Here is a 27635-nt window from a genome sequence, read left to right as displayed (position 1 = left end):
TACTCAAATGTTGCGACCAAAATCCATTTTCCATTAAAAAAAATATAGCTTTTTCATTCCATGTAACATAAAGCAATGTGTATATTCTTCTAATGTATTATTTCTAGTCTCAGAATATCCATATTTAACGATATCTATATTTATATTTTCCACATTTGTATATCACATTTTTATGTAACTTTTCCCATTATTTCACTACTCTTTTACAGTTCAAAAACACATGTTCAGTAGTTTCCTCTTTCTCACAATATAAACATTTTGTTTATGGCGAGTTTCCTTTCACTGGTAACTTATCTGTTTCTAGTCACCACAAAAAAATCTTGACATTCTACTTTATTTCACCACTTGATTCTTTTTCTTTCTGCTACATTCCCATGGTTTAAAAATATAATCATGTAATAATTCACTATGGTGTAAAGATTTCTGTTATTTTACTTGTTTTATTTAACTGGACATTTCTTAAACATTATTGTTTGGTGCACATTCAAACATTAGCTAATTGATGAAAGCATATTTCCGTTCCTTCTGTTAATTTGTAATTTCACGAGTAACATGGAGACTCTGATTGTTTGAGGAGGGCAGGAAGGATTTCATTTTGCAACAAAGCCCTAGTCTTGACTGCATGCTTTAATTGTTAGACCACTGTACTGATTTATAGCTGCGCATTCATATGATTACTAAATATTTGAGCACATTTCATTGATGGAGTTGCTAGTGTAGGAAATGCATAAATCTGCAACTTTGCTTTACTAATGGCTAGAAAATAATTAATTTCACTTAGAGAACCATAAGACCACTTACAGCTAGCTCAGTTTATTATAAACTTTTAACAGTATTGTGTTAGAGTCTGAAAGTGAGAAGAGTAAATGTGATTCAGAATTAAATGGATGAAGATGGGCAGATAGTGGGTGGGGATAGGGCAGATTCTTTGCTGACTTTTGTTCTTCTGCAGGTTACTGTAATTTTATCAGGCCAGTTGCTTCACTATAAATTTATTTGATAAGTTAACATTAACTTTATTTCTCCCCGTTTGTTTGATCTTGGAGAAAGAAGTAATCTGAGAGGGAGACATAGAGAGGAAGTGGAAGGGAGATAATGTACATTGGTGGTGCAGTCTTAGGTATTATACAAAACAACATGCATTTATCTTATGTTGCTTGCAACCACCCCAAACATAGTTTATGGAGGCACACTATACAAAGCCATGCTGGACTCACCAGACCACAACACACTTTCCCACATGCTTTTGGGAGACTTGATGTGTTGTTTTGCAAATTTTTGCCTGGCCTGGATGTTTTTCTGTGTTAGGGTTGGACAGAAGCCTTTTCTAACTACCCCATAGTGCAGACATATGGAGAATATGGGATACTGATGTCACATGTAGTACACAGCCAGTACTTTTCCAGAAATTCCTGCAGTTCCTTCAGTGTTGCTGTAGGTCTTTTGGCAGCCTCCCTGACCAGTGATCATGTTGTTTTTCTTAAATTTTGTAGGGATGTCCAGTTCTTTGCAACATCAGTGTTGTCCCATATTTTCTCCATTGTTTGACTGTCTTCACTGTGTTCCATGGTATATCCAATGCTCAGTAAGATATAAGTGCTGTACTACTTTGACTGAATTACTATGGTGTTTGTCCTAACAGATGGTAATGACTCTGTCTTATATTACACCTGTACCCCGAATATAATGAATGGCTACTCAACAGATAATCTGATGCAATTTCCCACCTGCACATTGGGTGTTTATTTCTGATTTTTTTCCTGTTGGTGCTTGTACATACCAGGAAATGTTACTGAATGGTTGTTTTTGGGAAATCTTTCATTCTGGTGCCTGTGCATACATTATATTGAAGGGCTTGACTGGGTGAATGCTTCATTTTGGTGCTTGTACATACTAGGAAATGTTACACACGTTTCCTTTGGGGAAGTGTTTAATTTTGGTGATTGTGCATACCTCAACATTCTACTGAAGGGGTTGCTTGGGTGAAGTGTTCATGCTGGTGGTGTCACATACTAGGAAATGTTACTGTAGTGTTTTTCGGGGAAAACATTTTATTGAGGTGCATGTATACCTGGACACAGTAATGTTACTTAGGGAAATAATTCATTGTATTTCAGGGAAGTGCTTGTGGATACATGGTCTGACTGCTGAAGTGACTGCTGGGCAAAATAGTTTATTGTGCTTTTTGGTGCTTGTGCATACACAATGCAAACAACTCGATGGGTTACTGGGGAAGCATAGAAATTAAGTGTGACAATTTCATACGGTTACATTACTTAGCATACAGCACAGAAATGTATTTATAGTGGAATATACTAGCATATAAGACATCGGATACACCATTGAGTAAATAGTATAATGTAAAAAACACAGACAATAAATCACTTCTGCTTGTAGTATTCAATTTGTGATTCGTAGTTTCATGAGTGAGATATTCGTCAACTAGCTATCCTCCAAAACCCCTGATGTTTTTTTTCGTGTGTGTGTGTGTGTGTGTGTGTGTGTGTGTGTGTGTATACATATATATATATATATATATATATATATATATACACACACATATATACATATATTTATGTCTGTGCAAATGTGTGCATACCGATATATATGTATGCCGTCCATTCACTTTGTGGTAATCTAGAGCAATCCATTGGTAGCTGATTTTGTAGTTGAAAATCCTGTTCTTTACCTTCAAAGCACTGAACGACTTGGTAACCTTTGGTTCAGTAATAGAAATGGAGTGTCTCAATAGTTGTTGCCAGCTGTTTCAATTTTAGCTTTGAATTTTGCATTCTGGTATAGAAATTAGATGTAAATAATGTGTGTAATTATGTAAAACTATGGCAGAGTGTAATTATGTAAAACTATGGCAGAAGACAAGCTATCTAGTTTATTTCTGTTTGTCTTATTATTATTAATATGATTATAGTGAATAGTTGCCTGAGTGAGAAAAGGTTATTACAGAGTGACTACTGACAGCATGGAGCTACATTATTTTTATGCATTTCCCCTGGCTTTGTCAGTCATGTGTGGAATTTAGGTGGGAGGAAGGGCTCAGTAGTATGTAAGTGTTATACTATTTGAGTGACTATGGCCTTATAACAAGATTATGACTGTGTTGCATAACACCTGCAGAAGGTAATATAATGAATGCCAGCAATTATCACCTGTGTCTGGCCATGCATAACTTTGCAAGTCATTAGCACAGTGCAGTTACAATATAGTACTGAGTCATTGTCACTTTTCAGGTAAAACTGTCAGCAGCTGTCACTGTTATTCACATAAGTAGAAGTCATTATCACATTTTTTTCATATTTTGGTAAATAACTTTGCAAGGGAGCATCTGAATGTGCTAAGTAATACCTCATTTTGAAAAGATTATTTATAGTTCTAACATGGTAAAAGAATGGTGCCTGTATGTTGTACTCATAGGCAGATATCAAAGTTTGTTTGGGACTTACGGTTATGGAAATTATGATTTTTTTTTCATATTTTGGTAAATAACTTTGCAAGGGAGCATCTGAAAGTGCCAAGTAATATCTAATTTTGAAGACAGTATTGCTGGTTTTAATATGGTAAAAGAATTGTGCCTGTATGTTTGACACATGTGCAGATATCAAAGTTTGTTTGAGACTTATGGTTATGGAAATTATTTTTTTCATATTTTGGTAAATAACTTTGCAAGGGAGTATCTGAATGTGCCAAGTAATATCTCATTTCGAAGACAGTATTGCTGGTTCTAACATGGTAAAAGAATGGTGCCTGTATGTTGTACTCATAGGCAGATATCAAAGTTTGTTTCGGACTTAGGTTATGAAAATTATGATTTTTTTTTCATATTTTGGTAAATAACTTTGCAAGGGAGCATCTGAATGTGCTAAGTAATACCTCATTTTGAAAAGACTATTTATAGTTCTAACATGGTAAAAGAATGGTGCCTGTATGTTGTACTCCTAGGCTATCAAAGTTTGTTTCGGACTTAGGTTATAGAAATTATGATTTTTTTCATATTTTGGTAAATAACTTTGCAATGGAGCACCACACTGTGTGAAGTAATACCTCATTTTGAAGACAGTGTTACTCCTTACAACATGGTAAAAGAACTTTGTCTGTACATACGTACAGATACCACAGTTTGTTTAGACTTGTACAAATATGAAAATTATACATTTACAATACTTCTCATTATTATGCCCATATCTTTGCGAGGGAGCATGGTAATCATACAAATTATGCATCATTTTGAAGCTGACATTCAGATGCACAACTTCTATACTGATATGTAGGCTCTGTCTGTTACAGGTGATGAGATATTATGCTTTGTTTATTTATCAATTATGAGAAATAATATACTAATCATATTTCTGTGAATATCTCATGAAAGGAGCGTCACACAGTTATGGTTAAGGTATCATTTCAAAGCTGACATTCATACTAACAAATTAAATTCAAATTGTATGGGTCTGCATGGTACATAGACCAAGATATTGTGCTTTGCTTTTCCAAAAAGTTAAAAAATTTGCACAATATCAGCATTCCTTGCCAAATATTTAATAATGACTTTGATATGCACTATCAACATTTACACTGTTGGAAATGTCGTCTGCTGAACTATTTTCGCGTTTACATTTTTAGTGTAGCTCTTATAGTTAAAGAGTTATGAACATTTGTTTTCTGTATAGTATTACAAATGGATTTTCTGAAAATGAGCTCAGGCTGCACTGTTGTTCCTATGGTGGAATTAAGCAGGCAGCTTTTTCTGAGCTGCTCCAGAGTGAATGAGTTAAAAATCCTTCTACATTTATACCTCAGATGCATCCACTTTTAGATGCATTTGAAAGAGCTTGTGAAAGTGATTTATTACAATTGTCAATGTCACACACCAGACCTGACTTTTTTAATTTGACTAGTAAAGAATCTGAAGCTTTGAACAGACTGCAGAACAATGCTGAGAAGGTTATTAGACAGGCAGATAAGGGTGGAGCTGTGGTGTTGTTGGATAGAGACTTCTATAAGAGGAAAATGGAGCAACTATTGGTTGACAACAACACTTATAAGTTATTAAGTAAGGTGCAACTAGACAAGATCATAAAAAGTGTTCATAGTGAATTATAGGACCTTCTCTTATGTAGAGTAATAGACATATATAGTACAGTTGTGTACACTTACCATAAATGTAGATGTTAGAGTATATTCACTGTTGCGGTCATTACATTTGGGTAATCTGCTGGCAGGTTGCCTTCAGTCGGCCTGAATTCCAAAGTCTTGGGTCCTGTGTCGGTTGCTGTCTTCCTTTCCATGATGTCAGGTCGTCAGGGGTATAAAACATGCAGCCGACACTATTTTCTTTAGTTTTTCTTGCCCCCGATGTCAGGTGCTCAATATAAACTTTACCTTCATCTACAAGCAAATACACCACATAGGTTGTAGAAGATAGAGAAGGAAAGATAAACTTCAGAATGACAGGGGGATGGAGGGAGGGTAACCTGGACTGCAACAGTGAAAACACTTGAACATCTACATTTATGGTAAGTGTACACAACTGTACTATGTTCTTCAACCAGGAACCAAACCACTACACGACCAATAAGAAAATCCACGGAGTCTGGAGCTCAACCACCACAGTACTTTATTGCACAAACTTCACCAACTGGAAAGACAAAAATGAGAAAACTGGTTCTCCACAACTGACCTCAAATGACATCCTTACTAGATGTGTGGCATGGGACCAAACATTTGGGTCTTGCTCCTCAGCAGCTGCACTGGCATACTGGCCAGAGACAAAAGGGGTAACTGCACCTCCTGTGAGCCACTAAACAGCAGATTTATCTCATGGGTCGGTCGGTCACTTCACCTTTAACAATCTTGAGCCAAGGTTTACACTATAGCTCCACCTTCCATCTCCAAAATGAGATAAATCTGCTGTTTAGTGGCTCACAGGAGGTGCAGTTTCTTCTGGTCAGTATGCTAGAGCAGCAGCTGTGGAGAGAGCAAGCTTTCCAAAATGTCCCATGCCACACATCTAGTAAGAAGCATGAAGTGAAGTCATTTGATGAAAAAAAGGTCAGTTGTGGAGAACCAGTTTTCTCATTTTTTGTCTTTCAGTTGGGTACTGTGGTGAGACTATTTTCTTATTGTACTATGTTCTTCGTGTTTCACTGTTGCAGTCATTACATTTGGGTAGAATCCCAAAGCTATGGTTGGGAGGCTGGAGCTAAACAGTATTAGGTGCGGCTATAAGGCCCTGCAGCGGTAAAGCCTGCCCTGGACTTAGAGTAGAGAGGCAAATGGTAATGCTTTGTAAAGGTATGAACAGAACTCCAAGTAGCAGCCTCTAGAATGTCTTTGGTTGGTACTCCTCTGAGAAAGGCTGCTGAAGTAGCTACAGCTCTGGTGGAATGAGACCTAATGTCCCTGGACACACGTTTACCATGGTGTAAGTAGCAGAAATGGATGCAGTGGCTTATCCACTTCGAAATTGTCTGCTTTGAAATAGCCTTTCCTTCTGATCCTGCAGCATATGACATTAGTAATTGCTCAGTTTTTCTTAGAGCTTGCTTTGAAATAGCCTTTCCTTCTGATCCTGCAGCATATGACATTAGTAATTGCTCAGTTTTTCTTAGAGCTTTTGTCCTGCTCAAGTAGAATCTTAGCTGTCTGTGTACGTCCAAGGAATGCATAATTCTCTCCCCCTTGTTCTGCAGATTTGGATAAAATGTTGGCAGATGAATTGTTTGGTTAAGAGCCACACTGGAAACCACCTTAGGCATAAAAGTAGGATTTGTCCTCAGAGACTGGGTAAAATATGATAAAAGGCTCTACAGCCATGAGGGCCTGTAGCTCTGAAACTCTTCTTGGTGAAGTAATTGCTAGTAGCAGAGCCATTTTCCATAATAAGAACTTTAGATCAGCGGTAGCAGCTGGTTCAAATGGAGGCAGGGTGAGCTTTTCCAACACATAATTGAGGTCCCATGCAGGTAATGGTGATCTTCTAGGAGGCCTTACATTTATGGCTCCTATAAGATACTGCTTTAGTAAAGGATGACAAAAGATTGGTGGCTCTGTATTGTAATGAGCCGTAATGGCAGATGCATGGATTTTGATTGATGAGAAAGATAGGCGTTTGTCAAGCATCGCAGTTAAGTATTGTAATATCTGAGGAATACTTGGTTCTGCTGCATCAGTTTCTTGTGCTTGATTCCAAGCACAGAATCTTTTCCATTTGCCAGCATAAGATTTTCTAGTAATAGGCCTTCTGGCTTGCAAAATTACATCCATCACATCTTTACTGAGAAGTGTTGTGTGTATGACTACATGATTAGCCATGCTGTCAAGTTCAGAGTCTGTAGTTGATTGTGCAGGATCTGATTGTTTTGCTGGGACAGTATTTGTGGTCTTTGAGGCAAGGTCCAAGCTGGGTATTGAGCCAAGTTCCTTAGGATTGGGTACCAGTATTGGCTGGGACAGTCCGGGGCAATTAACATCATCTTTTGCTTCTCTTGTCTGACTTTTAGGAGGACCTTGGGTAGAAGAGGCAGAGGAGGAAAGGCGTAAACTGGTTTTTCCAACTGAAGGGTCCACTTTCCATGCTATAAGGCGTCCACTTTCCATGCTTGTCTGTGATAAGTCCTTGTGCAGAATCTTTTCAATTGATAATTTTGAGGAGACGCAAATAGATCTATGTCTGGGCTCCCCCATTTCTCTGTTATTATGCTGAAGACTTGTAGACTTAGTTTCCACTCGTGAAGGTCCATAAGTTTTCTGCTTAAATTGTCTGCCAGAGTGTTTTGTTTTCCTGGCAGGAAATGAGCTTGAAGATGTACTTGGTAGGTCAAAGCTGTGTCCCACAGTGCCATGGCTAATCTGCAAAGGGGATATGAGTGTGTGCCCCCTTGCTTGTTTATATACCACATGACTGTGGTGTTGTCCATCTTTATCAGTAGTTGTCCTGGATGAAGTAAGTCCTTGAAGGCTGTTAGGGCATCTTGAACAACTAGCATCTCTTTCTGGTTGATATGTAGGTGCATTTGTTTTGGTGTCCATAAGCCCTGAATGCATCTTCCTGCCATGTGGACCCCCCAGGCATAATCTGATGCGTCTGTTGTTAAGGTTTGGCTGGCAGGGGGTAGAGTGAAGGGCAGTCCCATGTTTTGGTGACATGCCTTTGCCCACCATAGAAACTCCTTGCAGGCAGAGAATGAGATGAATCATTGATTCCAGACTGTGTGAATGTTGACTCCATAAACTTTTTAGGTACCATTGAAGTTTCCTCGTATGCAGTCTTGCATACGGAATTAGTAGGATGCCATGTAGCCCAGAGCCTGCAGAATTTGCCTTGCAGAAGACTGGGTTTTTGTTGCCATCAGTTTGAAGTAAGCAGTCAGTTGCCTTTGCTTGTCTGACGTGAGGTAAGCAATCTGGGTAGTTGTATCCAAGCTTGCACCCAGGAATGTTTTTTGAGAGGGTACCAGTTGTGATTTCTTTTCATTTATTGTGTACCCTAGGCCTGTTAGCAGCCTTTTCACAAATGCCAGGTGTCGAAGAAGAGTGTCCTTGTTCTCTGCGTGAATGAGACAGTCGTCCAAGTAAGGATATATCTGTATACTTTTTTGTCTGCAAAATGTAATTACTGGTGCCAGGCACTTTGTAAAGACCATGGGCGCAGTAGATAAGCCAAAGGGCAGTGCACAGAACTGGTAATGCATTAAGCCAGCCTTGAATCTGAGGTATCTTCAGCACAATTTTCTTATTGGGACATGCAGGTATGCCTCTTTTAGGTCTAAAGTCACCAGCCAAGCATTCTTGCCCAGCATGGGCAGAAGCTGCTGCAAAGTCAGCATTTTGAATTTTGGAATGTCCAGGTATGTGTCCAAAATCGATAAATCCAGTATTGGCTGCCAGGCCTTGTCCTTTCTGGGTACCAAGAACAGTCTTGAGTAAAAACCTTGTCCTTTTTCCTGTTCTGGTATTGTCTGAATGGCCCCCATATCCATGAGGGACGTAACCTCTTTCTGTGCCTCGGCCCATTGACTTTTTGGCAGATCTGGCCAACCATTTGCCACTGGCAGAGTGTGAAAATGGAATTTGTAACCTTTTGATACAATGTTTAGTATCCACTTGTCCTGGGTTATTAACTGCCAATTTTGAGCAAAAAGTGCTAATTTTCCCCCTATGGGTGCTGCCAAAAGATAAGTGCTTGGTGTAGGCAGAGGGAAGTCATTGGGACTGCTTTCTGTAGGCTTGTGCTTTATCTCCTCCAGATTTGGAGGTGGAAGCGCCCCATTGCTTTGACTTGTATGAATCTTACGCCTGGTATCTGGAACCCTTAGGGCATCTGGATTTGCACCTTTGAGCTCTGTCTGTCACAGGAAAGGACCATTTCTTTGTAGGCCAGTGTCTACTGAATCTTGGTGGCTGCACTTCTAAGTCTTTGACAGTTTGCATAGACTTAGCTTTGTCTTCCATTTTCTTTAAAACCTCTTCTGCCTTAATACCAAACAGAGAATCATGCTGTAAAGGTGCGTCTAGTAATTTAGCTTTAACATGATCAGGCAAACTTTGTTTCTTTAACCAGGCATGCCTCCTAATCACAGATCCAGTAACTGCGGCCTTGCAGGAGGCCTCTAAGGAATCAAAACCACATTGCAAAGTGTGCTTTCCAACTTGTTCAGCTGCATGCAATAATTCCTGCAATTTTTTATTTTCTGCACATTCTGAAATCAACATAATTTTCTGTTTCAGCAATCTCATAACATGTTGTAGATACTTAAGCATACGAAATTGACAGTTTAAGGCTCTGATTGCCAAGACTGCAGATGTATAAACATTTTTTCCCCATCTGTCTAGTGCCCTTGAATCTCTGTCAGTGGGGGTAGGATTTTTTGCTGTTGAGGCCTTAACTCCCTTTGGACCCTGTGAAATAGTTTCAGGATCAGCAGCAGGGTTTCTAAATAAAAATTTATGTGAGTCAGAGACCCTGTAATATCTGTCAGGCTTACTGGGAGCCGGAGGTAAGGAGTCAGGGGGTCACGCTTGACTCCGAAAACACATAATCCACAATGTCTAAAACAGGGGGAATGGCTAAAGGCTTGTGCTGAGGGAGAAGAAGGAAATCCCTGAGCCTCTTTATTGATTCTGAGAAGTCTTGACTCTCCCAGTGAAAGTGCTCCCTCAAAGTATGCAAGGTTTCTCCAAATGAATAATCCTCAAGAGGAGATGCAGATGGAATAGACTCCTCAGCATCAGAATCCTCATAGGGAGGTATAGATAATTCCTGATCAGAAGAGGAATCAGAAGAAATAGAAACCTGATCTGAAGATTCATAATCTGTGTCTTGCCTAGGCCTCTTATCTGGAGGGGGATGGGTACCCCTGATCAAGGTAATAAGGTCTTCAGCCATTTTGATCATCTGTTTTTTAGGCATAGAGGCTTGTGCACGTGGCTCATGCGTATTTTTTTAGTTTTAGAAGTTGCTTTTGTCTTTGGTTTTGCAGCTGTCGTCGGTTTGATATACAAACGTTGAGGTCTGAATATGCCCTCAAAAGCCAGTGCCTGCTCAGCGGCTCCGGACCCATCCGAGGGAGATACATCCGTCAGTCCAATACCTTGAGTATCTTGTGGCATGCCGGACTCCACAAGGGTGTTGGTGGAGGCCTGCGACTCAAAGGTAGCGGGTATCAGGGGCTGCGAAAGTGCCTCAGAGTACCAACGAACCAGCGGCTGGCTTAGGAGAAGCTTAGTCATCGATTTTGGATCTCGACTGCCTTTCTCTGTCCTTTTCTTTGTGTTTTTTATGTACTCCGGTAGTTGGATTGCTATCCGACGACATTTCTGGGTAGTTAAATCTGTTTCCAAAATACTTTCATGCAAAAATATACAGATGCTTAATAGTGCGTTGGTTAAATCTAGCACAAAACCGACAACCAGGCACGTTGTGATCAGGGCCTAGGCAAGGAATACAGTATAAATGGAAATCCTTATGAGGTATTTGCTTCCCACAAGTAATACAATTATTAACTTTTTCTGACATCGGTAAAAAGCAAGAAAAACGTTTCCTCAACGGGGTATTTAGCTTGAATATTTCAGTAGTCGGCCGACCGGCACTTGCGAAATGCTTCTGCTTCGGGCACCGTGCAGCAAGAAAGACAAAGAAAATGGCGTTGGCTGCATGTTTTATACCCCTGACGACCTGACGTCATGGAAGAGAAGACAGCAACTGACGCAGGACCCAAGACTTTGGAATTCAGGCCGACTGAGGGGAACCTGCCAGCAGATTACCCAAATGTAATGACTGCAACAGTGAAACACGAAGAACATCTATATAGATATTTTTTGGTTGAGAAACCGATCATTCACACTTTCAGGGGACTGCCGAAGGTCCATAAAAGTTTGATGGACCCCAGTATGAGACCTATAGTCTCAGGGAGGGGATGGCTTACAGAAACTCTCTCCATTTATTTGGAAAAACAACTTAGACCAGTGGAAGATGGTGTATCCACTATAATTAGAGATACACAACAGTTCTTAGAGACCTATGCTGGGTATGTTTTTTCTGATGCAGACAATGGTAATGAACTTTTGGTTTCACTTGATGTTGTTTCTTTATTTACATCCATACCAAATAACACAGGAATGGAGTATGTTAGGCTCTTATTAATTGAAGAAGGAGTGCCAAGGGATCTCACTATGAGATGCAGGTCATTGTTGGACATTGTATTGAATAATAATGTCTTTATATATGAAGAGGATTATTTTCTACAAACCAAGGGGGTGTCAATGGAGATTATGGGGAGTACATTGGTTAATACAAACGTTTTGTAGATGATATTTTTCTTGCATGGAAGGGCACTAGCGAATGATTGGAAGAATTTGTGGAATATCTGAATGGGACAACAGATTTTCTGTCTTCTGAATGTGTTAGTTCCCAGAAGAGATTACAATTTTTAGATGTGCAATTGAGCAAGGAGGAAGATGGGTTACACACTAATATGTTTAGGAAACAATGCCGGAAAAACAGCTTGTTACATCACAGCAGCATGCATCCAACCCACATTTATCCCAATATAATGAAGAGTCAGATACTAAGGGTATCAAGAATCATGATGAATTTTACAGAGGCATGTAAGACATTGGCAGATAACTTTAAACAACGAGGTTATAAAGATGGTGAGATAGAGAGATCTATGTATAATAATAGGTCACATAGGAATAGAAAAGGAAGACCATACTTCCAAAGGAATACAAATTTTGACAAGGTTGATGAAGAAGGTTTGAATGCAAGAGGAAATGAGGGGCTTAAAGTCATTATTCCGTTTACTAATAGGAATAATAAGGTAAGAGAAGTAATAGAGAGAAACTGGAGATTATTGAATGTAGATGATGATATCACTACAATAGTAGGTAATAGGCCAAGATACACGTATAGAAATACAAAATCACTTAAGCGATTACTTTGTTATCAACAAGAAAAGATTCATACTATAAGATATTCAGACAGACAGGGGACATTTGCGTGTAGGGGCTGCAACGAGTGCCCATACGTGGCAGGTGATAATACATTTGTTCATCCTGATACGAGACAGGATTATGTGTTTAAACAATACGCGGATTGCAAAACGAGGGACTTGGTGTACCTGGCACAGTGCCAGGTATGCAAGTCCTTCTATGTAGGTAAAACCATTAGGACCCTAAGAGAAAGAGTAAGAGAGCATATTTATGCTATAAACAAAGAAGATGATAAGAACACATTAGCTAAACATGTGCTAACCTATGGTATGACACAAAGTTTAGAGCATTAGAATTGATTAAGAAATCAGGCAGATTAGGAAATGTTAAGACTAACACGGAGGGTAGAGAAAGTAGATGGATAATATGCTTACAAGCACATAAAATGAGCGGACTGAATGATAGGATGGCGTTAAAACCTTTTTTATCAGCCAGACTACATGCACATTAGTCACTTTAAATAGAATTTTAATTTTCACAGCTTTATGTGAATGATTTTTAGACATAAGCATACATATATACTGTTTTTAGTTAGTTGTTAGAATGAACTACACTACATAATTTAATTTTATTTAAATATACAAATGTGTATTTTTTGTGATATTTATAAATATATATATTATATTAATATTTATATATTGAATGCACGTGTCTTACAAGTGTTTCTTATGATGCATGCGTTATTTATGTATATATTTCGAATAATGTTGTTTATAAGGCATGTCTTTTTAAATTTCAACATGATGTCATAATTGTTTCTGTTGAACCATAGGCCAGAAGGGTTTGAATTTGTTATTTATGGTTGGCAGTTAATGGTTTTTACTTAAAGTCTGATGAAACGTGATAACGTGAAAGTGCTCACTTTTTTTTATAATCAATTGGATTAAAAGTTTGTTTTAAAGGATTATCTGCTTTGGTGTTGCCTTTTTCAGCTATTTTTGGATTTTTCTATGTTTATTCTGAAAGGCACTTTATCCAGGACTGATTGAGTGTTTTTCTTTTCTTAACAGAAACATAACAAAAGGAAATAGCCTTAGAAATCCAAGAGGGAAAAGTCTGCTTGGAAACAGGCAATCCCAAAGACCTGGGATGAAAAGAAAAAAAATGCTGATAAGATTTCCTGACAGCCTTGGTTTTATCCAAATAAAATCTCAGTTGTCTATGCACACCCAAGGTATGCAATACCTTCTCACGAGTTGAATGTGGAGAAGGGAAAAAGGTGGGCAAATGAATGGCTTGACTAAGCGACAACTCATTCACAACCTTGGGCATAGAACTAGGGTTAGTACTCAAGGACACCCTGTCCTTATGGAACACCTGAAAAGGAGGAGAAGTCATAAGAGCTTGCAGCTCAGACACCCATCTAGCTGAAGTCAAAGCTAACAACAGAACCATCTTCAAGAGCAATGCTGCAAAGAAGCTGTAGCTGCAGGCTGAAAAGGAACCAAAGTCAATTTTCCAAAACAATATTAAGATCCCGAGGAGGAGGAAAGTACAGTTGTGTACACTTACCGTAAATGTAGATGTTCGAGTGTATTCACTGTTGCAGTCATTACATTTGGGTAATCTGCTGGCAGGTTGCCCTCAGTCGGCCTGATTAACAAAGTCTTGGGTCCTGTGTCGGTTGCTGTCCCTTTCTCCATGATGTCAGGTCGTCAGGGGTATAAACATGCAGCTGACGCCATTAGATCAGTTTTTCTTGCCCTAGATGTCAGGTGCCCGTCAGGTGCCCCCCAAATGCGGAGCAAAACACACACACATTATATATATCTATAATTAGAAACACAAAAATATACCTCCAAACAAAAGCAAATACACCAAAAAGGCTTTTAAGCATAGCAAAAGAAAGAAGAGGTATAGTAAAAGAAAACAGGGGGCTGGAGGGAGGGTAACCAGGACTGCAACAGTGAATACACTCGAACATCTGCATTTAATGGTAAGTGTACATAACTGTACTATGTTCATCGTGTTTCACTGTTGCAGTCATTACATTTGGGTAGATTCCCAAAGCTAAGGTTGGGAGGATGGATTTCTACAGCATTGGGAGCAGCTATAAGGCCCTGCAAAACAGCAGTGGCAAAGCCAGCTCTGGATTTAGAGAAAGTTGGTAAGTGATAATGCTTAGTGAAAGTATGAACTGAACTCCAGGTGGCAGCTTCTGGAATATCCCTGGTAGGAACACCTCTGAGAAAGGCTGCTGAAGTAAATGCAGCCCTGGTGGAATGAGATCTGATCCTCTGGGGGATAGGTTTTCCACGGTGCTTATAACAGAAATGAATGCAATGGCTTATCCATTTAGAAATAGTTTGCTTTGAAATAGCCTTCCCCCATGCCCCTGCAGCAAATGCTACCATCAGTTGTTCAGATTTTCTATGAGATTTAGTCCTGTCCAAGTAGAATTTAAGTTGTCTGTGTACATCCAATAAACACAGAATCCGCTCTCCCTTGTTCTGTGGGTTGTGAAAGAAAGTTTGCAAATGAATGGACTGATTAAGAGCCACAGTGGATACCACCTTGGGCATGAATGATGGATTGGTCCTGAGTGACACCCTGTCCGCATGAAAGATGATGAAAGGCTCCACTGCTATAAGGGCCTGTAAATTCAGTATCCTTCTAGCTGAATTGATTGCTAAAAGGAAGGCTGTTTTCCAGGAAAGAAATTTTAAGTCTGCATTTGCAGCTGGCTCAAATGGAGGTAGAATGAGTTTCTCCAATACAAAGTTAAGGTCCCAGGCAGGGGTTGGAGCTCTCCTGGGTGGTCTCAAGTTTTTGGCCACTCTGAGACACTGCTTTAGAAGAGCATGAGAGAATGAGGGGGGGTCTGTGTTGTAATGAGCTGAAATGGTTGAGTCATGGATTTTTATGGAAGAAAAAGACAGGCCCTTGTGAAGCATCTCAGTTAAGTATTGCAAAATCTGAGGCAAATTGGGCACTGCTGTGCTCATCCCTTGAGACTGATTCCAGGCACAGAATCTTTTCCATTTGTCAGCATAAGATTTTCTAGTACTAGGTCTTCTCGCCACCAAAATGACATCCATCACAGGTTTGCTGAGGGATGCTAAGGGGGAATTTAAGTGATTAGCCAAGCTGCAAGATTTAATGTTTGGAGGCGAGGGTGCAGAAATTGGTTCTCCTGCTGAGACAGTAAGGAAGGTGTCTGAGGCAGGTGCCACGGAGAAATGGGTGACCCACTGCGCAGGAGTGGGTACCAGTGTTGGCGAGGCCATTACGGAGCAATCAAAATAATTTTTGGTTTGTCCTGCTTAACGTTTAGTAGAACTTTGGGGAGTAAAGGAGGAGGGGGGAAAGCATAGACTGAGGTTTTTCCAACTGAAGGATAGAACATCCACTTTCCAGGCTTTTTTGTGATGAGTTCTTGTGCAAAATTTGTCCAACTGGTAGTTCTGGGATGAGGCAAAAAGATCTATGTCTGGGCTCCCCCATTTGAGTGTCAACATGTTGAAAATCCATGGTTCCAGTTTCAGTTCATGAGGGTCCATGAGATTTCTGCTTAGTTCATCTGCCAGAGCATTCTGTTTTCCTGCCAGGAATTGAGCTTGTGGTTGTACTTGGTAGCTCAAGGCGGTATTCCACAATGCCATGGCTAGTCTGCAGAGGGGGTAGGAATGTGTACCCCCTGCTTGTTTATGTACCACATAACTGTGGTGCTGTCCATCTTTATCAGTAACTGTCCTGGATGAAGGTAGTCCTTGAAGGCTGTCAGTGCATTCTGTACAGCTAGCATTTCTTTTTGATTGATATGAAGTTGCATTTGATTTGTGCTCCATTTGCCCTGAATGCACTTCCCTGCCAGATGACCCCCCCATGCATAGTCTGATGCATCTGTAGTTAGGGTTTGGGAGGCAGGGGCTGCTGTGAATGGCAGTCCCTTGTTTTAGTGGCAGGCCTCTGCCCACCATAGGAACTCTAGGCACAGGCAAGGTATGACAGGAATCATTGTTTCAAGGCTGTGACAATGTTGACTCCATAAACTTTTTAAGTACCACTGAAGTTTCCTCATATGCAGTCTTGCATATGGAATTAGAAGAATGCAGGAGGCCATGAACCCCAAGGCTTGCAGTATTTGCCTTGCAGATATTAGGGTTTTTGTGGCCACGATCCCCAAGGCTTGCAGTATTTGCCTTGCAGATATTAGGGTTTTTGTGGCCACCTGTTTGAAGTAAGTCACCAAATGAATTTGCTTTTCTGGCATAAGGAAAGCCATCTGGGCAGCTGTATTCAAGCTTGCACCCAGGAATGTAATATTTTGAGAGGGTACCAGTTGAGATTTCTTTTCGTTTATGGTGTACCCCAGACAGGTTAGAACTCTTTTTACAAACGCAAGATGTTTTAGAAGAATGGCCTGGTTTTCTGCCTGAATTAGACAATAGTCCAGGTATGGATATATCTGAATATTTCTTTGCCTGTAAAATGCAATTACTGGAGCCAGGCACTTTGTGAATACCCTGGGCACAGTAGACAAGAAAAAGGGCAGTGCAGAGAACTGATAATGCATGCAGTCTGCTTTGAAGCGTAGGAATCTTCTGCAAGATTCCCTGATTGGGATATGCAGGTAAGCCTCTTTTAAGTCAAGAGTTGCCAACCAGACATCCTTGCCTAGCAAAGGAAGTAACTGGTGAAGAGTCATAATCTTGAATTTTGGAATGTCCAGAAAGGTGTTTAGAGTAGAAAGGTCCAGAATTGGAAGCCATGACTTATCTTTTCTGAGTACCAGGAAAAGTCTGGAATAGAAACCTTGTCCCTTTTCCTCTTCTGGTACTAGTTGAATAGCCACTTGGTTGAGAAATCCACTTTATGAAGCAAAGCTTTCGGGTAGAACCCTTTATCAATACTAATACATAGACATCACATTATCACAGTTTAAATACAGGTCGACAGTCACATGACCAGCAGCCCAATGAAATCATGTGACAACATCAATATAATTATAAATATAAAACTGTTAGTACAAAAATATAAGGCATGATCAAATAACAAATACAATAATAAAGAATACAATAATAAACAAAAATATTCTATATCATAAAACATGCGAGTGCACCTTCTAAGCAACATTAAAAACATTTTATGATATATGAATATTTTTGTTTATTATTGTATAAAGGGTTCTACCCGAAAGCTTTGCTTCATAAAGTGGATTTCTCAACCAAGTGTCTTTCTTTTTTCTGTGCTCTGCAGCCAGTGTTCTTCATTCACTAGTTGAATAGCCCCAATGTTTAGGAGGGAAAGTACTTGCTTCTGAGCCTCTGCCCATTGGTTTAGGGGCAGGTCTGACCACCCGTATGGAGTTGGCAGTGTGTGGAAATGAAATCTGTATCCTTGGGACACTATATTTAAAACCAGTTTGTCCTGGGTTATAAGTTGCCAGTTTCTTGAATGAAGAGCCAGTTTTCCCCCTAAAGGGGCAGCTAAGAGGTAAGTGCTTGGTAATTTCAAAGGGAAGTCATTGAGACTGTTTACTATAGGGTGGTGCCTAGTTGTTGCTAGATTTGGAAGTGGAAGCACCCCATTGCTTAGTTCTGAAAGTCCCTTGGGATGTCTGGGTTTGGTCGTAGTGGCTCTGGAAGGAGCTGGAAAGGACCAGTTCTTAGTAGGTCAATGCCTACTAAATCTAGGAGGTTGCACTTGTAAGACACCGTTCACAGTTTGCATAGATTTAGCTTTATCTTCCATCTTTTTAAGCACTTCTTCAGCCTTATTGCCAAATAGGCAGTCCTGCTGTAAAGGAGCATCCAAAAGTTTTGCTTCAACATGATCAGGCAGAGATTTCTCCTTAAGCCAAGCATGCTTTCTAAGCACAGACCCAGTAACAGCAGCCCTACAAGAGGCCGCTAAAGAATCAAAACCACATTGCAAAGTATGTTTGCCAACTTGTTCAGCTGAATGCAATAAATCCAGCAAATCTTTATTCTCCACACAGTCAGAAATCAACATCATTTTCTGTTTAAGCAGTCCCATGATATGCTGTTGATATTTTAGCATATGAAATTGACAGTTCAAAGCCCTGATTGCTAGGCTTGCAGAAGTATAAACCTTTTTACCTCATCTATCCAGCGCCATGGAGTCTCTATCAGAAGGGGTAGGATTTTTAGCAGTAAAAGCCTTAATGCCCCTGGGCCCCTGAGAAATGTTTTCAGAATCCGCAACAGGATTTTTGAAAAGGAATTTGTGGGACTCAGGAACCCTGTAGTACCTGTCGCATTTGCTAGGGGCTGGAGGCAAGGAATCAGGGGACATACTGGATTCCGAAAACACATCATCAACAATATCTAGTACAGGAGGAATAGCCAAAGGCCTATGCTGAGAAAGAAGGAGGAAATCCCTAAGCCTCTTTTTGGATTCAGAGAAATCCTGACTTTCCCAGTGGAAATGCTCCCTTAAGGTATGTAAAGTTTCCCCAAAAGAGAAATCCTCAGGCGGAGAAGCAGAGGGAATGGAATCCTCTGCATCAGAGTCCTCATAAGTAGCTATGGACAAATCCAGATCATTAGAAGAGTCAGAAGAAACAGAGTCCTGTTCAGAATATTCATAGTCAAATTCAATCCTAGGCTTCTTGGGGGGGGGGGGGGGTTACCACCCCTGATTAGAGTAATTAAATCTTCAGCCATTTTGATCATTTGTTTTTTAGGCATAGGGGTCTGAACATATGGCCTGGGCATCATTTTTTTAGACATAGATCGAGATTTAGGCCTTAGCACTGAAGTTGGAGTCGGTTTAATATGCAAGTCTGTAAGCCTGAATACACCCTCAGAAGCCGATGCCTGCTCAGTGGCTCCGGACCCATCCAAGGTAGAGACATCCACGGGTTCCATATGTGAAGCATCTTGCGGCATACTGGACTCCGAGTGGGTCTTAGTAGAGGCCTGCGAATCAGAAGTAGCGGGTCTCAGGGGCTGCGAAAGCACCTCACTGAGTACCGGCGGACTGGCGACTGGCTTAGAAGAGTCGTCGGCAGTTTTGGAACTCAACGGCCTGTCTCTGTCTTTTTCTTTGAGTTTTTTTCGGTATTCCGGTAGTCAGATGGCTAACCCGTCATTTCTGGATAATTAAATCGAGAACCGAAATATTTTGAATCAAAAATGTACCGATGACGGATAGTGCGCTGATTAAACAAAGCACAAAACCGACAGCAAGGTACGTCATCGTCAGGGCCTAGGCAAGGAATACAGTACAAATGAAAATCCTTATGAGGTATTTGCATACCACAAGTAATACAATTATTAACTTTTACTGACATCGGTAAGGAACAAGAAAAAGTTTCCCCAACGGGGTACTTAGCTTTTAGTTGAAGACTTCGGTTCTGGAACTCGAAAATGAAAATTTCAGGAGTCGTCTGACTGGCACTTGCGAACTGCTTCTGCTTCAGGCACCGCGTGGCAAGAAAGACTGATGTAAAGGTGTCGGCTGCATGTTTTATACCCCTGACGACCTGACATCATGAATGAAGGGACAGCAACCGACACAGGAGCTAAGACTTTGTTAATCAGGCCGACTGGGGGCAACCTACCAGCAGATTACCCAAATGTAATGACTGCAACAGTGAAACACGATGAACATCGGTCTTCCTTGGAGGTCCAATATGTAGGATGCCTTTGAGAAATTGTTTAGCTTCAAACCTAGAAGCTAAAGGAGATGATAAAGGCAGACAAACAGAAATAGTTGACAAGTGGGCCTTGACAGAGGAGTAAGCCAACCCAGCACTGAGCAATTCACACAAATAAGAGAACCAATAGAACATCCACAGTCAATGGATTAATGTTATGTGAAAGACATCAGGCAGAAAACCTCTTCCATTTAGAGAAGTAGGATTTCCTAGTACTGGGTTTTCTAGCCTCCTGCAGAACCCTAAGCACATACTCAGAAAAAGGTGTCTGAAAGGAATCAAAATCTTATCACCCAAGTTCAACATGTGGGGATAGATAAGACATCCTTTGTCTTGTGTGAGCAGGTCCATCCTGTGAGGTAACTTGTGATGATTGCCCTTGGCTAAATGCAGAAGAAGAGGGAACCAGCACTGTCATGGCCAAAAGGGAGTCACAGGTCCTGCTGAATCTTGAACAGGACCTCTGGAATACAGGGAAGGGGGGTATGCAAAAAGAAACAACCCCTTCCAAAAAAAAGACAGGGCGTCCAGCTTCCAAACAACAGGTCCTGGGACTCTGGAACAAAACAGAGGAAGCTGTCTCTTCAGAGGGGAGGCAAATAGATTTACTTGAGGAGTACACCGTTGATGGACAGTGTCCAGAAACATATCACTGTGAAGAATCCATTCGTGGGATTGAGTGAAGGACCTGCTCATTGCGTCTGCCACATAATTTTGACTGGAGGAGATGTACACTGCCTGGAGTCACCCGATAGTGAACTGCAAGTTCCCAAGCCATGAGAGCTAGCCTGAGAAGAAAGTAAGATTTCGTCCCCCTCCCCCCCACATTTCTTTATATTACCAGAGAACTGTGCTGTTGTCAGTAAACAATTTGAGAAGACCTAGAAGGTAAAGAGGATGAAATGCCTGAAGGGCCAGCAGAAGCGCCCTCATCCCTTTGATGTTGATGTGCTCCTTTCTTTGGGAAGGTGAGAAGACCCCCTGTACCTTCATGGAGCAGAAGGCTGCTCCCCAACTTACATCTGAAGCATCCGTGAACAGCTCTTGAGCGGGAAGAGGAGGCTGCACAAGGAGACCTGGATTCAGCTCCACCTGCTGAATCCACCAATGGATTTCCTTCTTCAGGCAAGGAAGAAGTGGAACTAAAGTCTCTAGGGGATATGCATCCTGCATCCAGATTTGCAGTCCTATTCCTCTTTCTCTCCATCTTTATCTGTCTCTTCCTGTTTGGTGAAATACCATTCAGGACACATGGGTTCTTTACATTATCCAAACAGGTTATTTTATGGTCTAGAAATCCCTTCCTCCCTTCATGGGCATTTCTCAATCACCCCCAGAACATCTGCATTAGAAATCCCTTCCTCCCTTCATGGGCATTTCTCAATCACCCCCAGAACATCTGCATTTATTCCCAGAAGTCCTTCAGGAGTTGCTGAATCAAGGAATAATTCAGAAAGTTCCACTCACCAACAGAGGAAAAGGGTTTATTCCATGATGTTTCTAGTGCCCAGAAAGGATGGTCCCAGGAGACCAACCAATTCTGGACTTCTCTCACCTCAACACCTTCTTGAAGGGTCCTTCTTTCCATGCTGTCCCTTTAGATCTTACTTTCTCTCATTCTTCCTCAGGCTTTTATGGCATCACTGGATATAAAGGATGCTTACCTTCACATTCCATTCATCCCATTTACAGGAAATTTTTACATTTCTCTGTTTCTTCCTTGCATTTAAAATTTTCTACTTTGCCCTTTAGCCTTTCTACTGCCCAAAGGGTAAAAGCAGTATTACCAATGATGGCAACTGTAAGATGTACTTATAAGTACAAAAAAAAAAAAAAATTACCAGCTATGGTAGCAAAGAATTACACAACCACAGAGTAAAAGAGAAGGGAGAAAGTACAGTTTTGTACCTACCATAAATGTAGATGTCCGATAGATATGCAACTGCAGTCCTGACATATGGGTTGTCCTGCCTCAGGCAGCCCTCGGTCGGCCGGATTCCAAAGTCTGGGTCCGGCGTCGGCTGATGTCGCCTCCTCCCCGACGTCAGAGCGGCTGGAGTATAAAGGCATCCGCCGACGCCATCTTCTTCAGTGTTTCTTGCCCCAGATGCCAGGTGCCCTCCAAGGAAGGCTAAATTTGTGAATGGATAAGCAAAAAATTCCAGACATGCACAACAGTAATAAACAGATACACCATAATAGATAACCCCAGCTGAAAAGGAGAGGGGGAATGGACCCAAGGGAAAAAAGCAGTGGGGTAGGAGGGAGGGAAAACCTGACTGCAGTTGCATATCTATCGGACATCTACATTTATGGTAGGTACAAAACTGTACTATGTCCTTCAAGAATGCAACTGCAGTCCTGACATATGGGTTGAATACCATAGCCAAGCTGGGGGTGGGTAGGATCTAAGCTAGGGATGGTGTAGCTAAAAGACCCTGCAGGACTGCAGATGCAAAGCCTGCTCGGGATCTGGAGTATAAAGGCAGGTTGTAGTGTCTGGTAAATGTATGCACGGAGCTCCATGTAGCAGCCTCTAGAATGTCCTTTGTAGCCACTCCTCTTAGAAAGGCTGTGGATGTGGCTACAGCTCTGGTTGAGTGTGGCCCAATATTGGCTGGCACACCCTTTCCATGGAAGGAGTAACAGAATCTGATGCAGTGTCCAATCCATTTTGAAATTGTTTGTTTGGAGACTGCCTTTCCTTGCACTCCGGCAGCATAGGCTACAAATAGTTGGTCAGACTTCCTGGTGGTCTTTGTTCTGTCCAAGTAGTAGCGTAGTTGTCTGTGTATGTCCAAAGTATGTAGCAGCTTTTCCCCTTTATTTTGAGGATTGGGGAAGAAAGTAGGCAGGTGAATTGCTTGATTTAGAGACACCCTGGATATCATTTTTGGCATGAATGAAGGATTGGTCCTTAGAGAAACTCTGTCCTGATGAAAGATGAGAAAGGGAGGTACTGCCATGAGGGCCTGTATCTCCGAGACCCTTCTTGCTGAGGTAACTGCCAACAGGAAGACTGTTTTCCAGGAGAGAAATTGCATTTCTGAAGATGCTGCTGGTTCAAAAGGAGGAAGAGTTAATTTTTCCAAGACATAGTTGAGGTCCCATGCAGGAACTGGTGGTTTTCTGGGAGGTTTGATATTCTTTATCCCTCTTAGAAACTGTCTTAGCAAGGGATGCGAAAACACAGGTGGGTCACAGTTGTAATTTGCTGAGATTGCTGAAGCATGAATTTTAATGGAAGAATATGAGAGGCCACTATGAAACATTTCTGCCAAGTATTCTAGTATCTGAGGTATGCTCATTACTAATGCATCCTGGCCCTTTTTGGTATTCCAGATGATGAATCTCTTCCATTTGGCCGAGTAGGTTTTTCTGGTGGAAGGTCTGCGTGCTTCCAGCAAGATTTCCTGCACCTTTTCGGAGAGGGGTACATGGGGCAAAGTCATGTAACCCTCCAAGCTGTCAGCTGTAATGTTTGCAGGTTTTGATGAACAGTCCTGTAATTGTGTTGAGTTAGGAGCAATGGCCATTGGGGCAAGGGCCATGGTTTGGTGTGAGTTATGCTCAGTAGCAAGGGATACCAATGCTGCCTTGGCCAGTCTGGAGCTATCAATATTCCCTTTGGTTGCTCTGCTTTGATCTTCAGTAACACCTTGGTGAGTAGTGGTAGAGGAGGGAATGCACAGACTTTTAGGGCATTCCAGCTGAAGGAGAGAGCATCCGTTCTCCAGGCTAGAGGATGGTGTGTCCTTTAGGGCATTCCAGCTGAAGGAGAGAGCATCCGTTCTCCAGGCTAGAGGATGGTGTGTCCTTGAGCAGAACCTGTCCAGGTGGTGATTGTGATGAGAAGCAAAGAGATCTATGTCCGGTCTTCCCCATGCAGTTATTTGTGAGAAAATGTGTGGATGCAGCATCCATTCGTGTGGATCCACGAAATCTCTGCTCAACCTGTCCGCCAGAACATTGTCCTTGCCCAGAACAAACTGGGATTGCAAATGAATGTTCAGTTTCAGGGATTTTTCCCAACGAGCCATTGTCAGTCTGCAGAGGGGATACGAGTGAGTGCCTCCTTATTTGTTTATATACCACATGACCGTGGTGTTGTCTGTCCTTATTAGCAGATGGCCCTGTTGAAGAGATTTTCCAAAGGCTTCTATTGCATGCATCACTGCCAACATCTCTTTTTGATTTATGTGCAGAGGCATTTCCGTGGGAGTCCATTGACCTTGAATGCATCTGTCCTCCATGTGTGCCCCCCATCCATGATCTGAGGCATCTGTTGTAATGGTTTGACTTGGTTGAACCTTGCTGAAAGGCATGCCTTGGTTTAAATGACTTGCTTGAGCCCACCACAAAAATTCCCTTTGCAGGCATGGGATGAGTGGTATTACGTCTTCTAGGTTGTGGCTGTGTTGAGACCATAAGCTTTTTAGGTACCATTGTAGCTTTCTCATGTGTAGTCTTGCCAGAGGGATCAGAAGAATGCAAGATGCCATGAAACCCAGGGCCTGCAGGATCTTCCTTGCGGTCAGCTGGGTAGCTTTTGCTAGGCTTTTGAAGTAATCTGGTAAATGCTGTTGTTTCTCCTCTGTGAGGAAAGCCATTTGTGATTTTGTGTCTAGGTTTGCTCCTAGAAAAATAATCTTTTGGGATGGCAGTAGTCTTGATTTTTGAATGTTGACTGTGTATCCCAAAGCCTCTAGCAACTGAATGACATAGTCCAAGTTTTTTACCAAGGTTTGTTTGCTGTCTGCTTGTATGAGGCAGTCATCCAGGTAAGGGTATATTTGAATCCCTTGGAGTCTGCAATGTGCAACTACTGATGCCAGGCATTTCGTGAACACTCTGGGCGCAGTAGATAAGCCAAACGGCAATGCTGAGAATTGATAATGCTCTGTTCCTGCAAGAAATCTGAGGTATCTTCTGCAGCTGTGCCTGATTGGGACATGCAGGTATGCCTCCTTGAGGTCCAGAGTAACCAGCCAAGACCCCTTGCCCAGCATGGGAAGGAGTTGCTGTAACGTCAGCATTTTGAATTTTGGCACAATAAGAAAAGTGTTTAGAACGGACAAGTCCAGTATAGGCCTCCATTGCTTTTCTTTTCTTGGAACAAGGAACAGTCTTGAGTAGAATCCCTGGCCTTGTTCCTGAGGAGGAACCTTTTCTATAGCTTTTATTTGTAACAGCTTTGAAACTTGTAAGAGAGCCTCTGCCCTTTGATTTTGTGGCAGGTTTGGCATGCCTTGTCTCATTGGTAAGCTGTGGAAGTGGAACCTGTAGCCTCTGTCTATTATGTCCAGAATCCATTTGTCCTTGGTTAAAATGTGCCAGTTCTTTGAGAATTAGGATCATTTTCCGCCTAGAGGTGCTTCTCTTTGAGCCTTGGTAGACGGAGTGAAAGTCAAGTCATTGTGATTGTCCTTGTGGTGCAGGTGAACTCCCTGCGCCACTTCTCTGATTTTGTGGTTGCCATTGGCGGCCCGTGTAGGAGCCTCGGTATTGCCCTCTACCTCGAGCATGCCTGTTTTTTCCCCTTTGTAACTTGTCTGAGTCTGGAAAGGACCAATTCTTTGAAGGCCAATTCCTGCTGAATCTGGGGGGCTGTACCTGGAGGAAATCCTTGACAGTCTGTACTGATTTAGCCTTTTCCTCAATAGACTTCAACACATCCTGTGCATTAGCACCAAAAAGCTTCTGTTTTTCCAGAGGTGCATCCAGGAGCTTAACTTTAACATGGTCTGGCAGAGGCTGTTCTTTCAACCAAGCATGTCTACGAATAACGGCCCCTGTCATGGCTGCCCTACATGAATCTTCCAATGCATTATAACCACACTGAAGAAAATGATTGCTAACCTGAGTGTTATGAACCAGATCCTGCAATGCCTTTCTATCTATAGGCTCAGGAGAGGCTAACTTTTTCTGCAAATCATCCATTAAGTAATCCTGGTACTGAAACATATGAAAAAGGCAGTTGAGTGACCTCATGGCAAGGGTGGAAGAGGTATAAACTTTTTTGCCCCATCTCTCCAGGGACCTAGCTTCCCTGTCAGCGGGCAGAGGGTTTCTAGCCGAGGAAGTAGCCACTGCCTTGGGGCCCTGTGAAATAGTTTCTAGATCCACAGAGTGGGCCTTAAAGAGATGCTTACGGGTTTCAGGGACCCTGTAATATCTGTCAGGCTTGACAGGAGCAGAAGGGAGAGAATCGGGTGAAGCACTGGAGTCTGAATATACATCATCAAGGACATCCAGCACTGGAGAAATAGCTAAAGGCCTGTGTTGGGGTAGCTTAAGGAAGGTACGTAGCCTTTTCCTGGAGTCAGAAAATTCCTGACCCTGCCACTGAAAATGTCCTCTCATGGAGTGGAGTACTTCACCAAAAGAAATATCCTCTGGAGGAGAGGCAGAGGGAATTGAATCCTCAGCATCCGAGTCCTCATAGGTCTGGAAGGAATCTTCCTGGGTATCTGAGTGCTCTGAATCCCCAGAGGCTTCATCTGAAGAGAGTGTGTCTGTCTGCTCAGTTCTAGGCCTTTTATCTGCAGGCGGCTGAGAACCTCTGTCTGGGTGCGGCTGAGACCCCCTGATAAGAGAGATTAGATCTGCAGCAAGAGTCATGATCTGTCTATCAGAAGAGGGGCCCTGAACAGTAGGTTTAGGATGGGCCTTGGCCTGGCTGGCAGCCTTGGCACGTGCAAAGGCCTTGATGGACATGGATACCGGAGGCCTAGCTGCCCCATGTGCAGGGGTAACCTTGTCCACAGGAATGGTGTCGGGTAAATCTAGAGCTTCGGTTTCTGGTGGGAAATCAACAACCGGCACCGTTGTGGTCTCCGGGACCGAAGAATGCGTTAACGCGATGTCGTCGGCCTAAGGCGGTAGAATTACCGCTTCCGAAGGGACCGATGCACTCGCGGAGGGCTTAGGCATGGTATCGGTGGACGACGCGGGCCGAGGATGTCGGTCCCGGTCCTTTCGTTTTTTGGTAGCTTGTGTTGTCGGTTGTTCCAACGGCATGATATATGCGAAAGATTCGCCAAAAAAGTCTTCGGCAAATTCTGCCCGGCGCCTGAGTGTGCGCTTATTAAAGCAAGCACAGGCAGCACAGGCCAAGACATCATGGTCTGGGCCCAGGCAAGGGAGGCAGTAAGAATGGAAGTCCTTATGAGGTATTTGTTTACCACAAGACAAATAATTATTAACTTTTTCAATTTTTTCTGACATCGGCTGAGGCAAGAAAAAATGTTCCCCAATGGGGTACTTAGCTTTTAGATGACTTCGGTAACTGAAACACAGGAGCTGACCAACCGGCACTTGCGAACTGCTTCTGCTTCGGGCACTGCGCGGCAAGAAAGACTGAAGAAGATGGCGTCGGCGGATGCCTTTATACTCCAGCCGCTCTGACGTTGGGGAGGAGGCGACATCAGCCGACGCCGGACCCAGACTTTGGAATCCGGCCGACCGAGGGGCTGCCTGAGGCAGGACAACCCATATGTCAGGACTG

At 42.1% G+C, this 27635-nt stretch overlaps 1 protein-coding gene across 1 annotated transcript in view; it reads right to left on the bottom strand.

The window, feature by feature from the left end:
- KCTD18 (potassium channel tetramerization domain containing 18) overlaps positions 1 to 27635 on the bottom strand; it is a 290584-nt gene that overhangs the window by 72787 nt on the left and 190162 nt on the right. The gene's annotated exons all lie outside the window — the stretch shown is intronic.

Source organism: Protopterus annectens, chromosome 2.part0 (assembly GCF_019279795.1).
Source record: "Protopterus annectens isolate FY-2018-M chromosome 2.part0, PAN1.0, whole genome shotgun sequence".
Taxonomy (NCBI): Eukaryota; Metazoa; Chordata; order Ceratodontiformes; family Protopteridae; genus Protopterus; species Protopterus annectens.
This window is presented reverse-complemented; position numbering and strand designations above follow the sequence as displayed.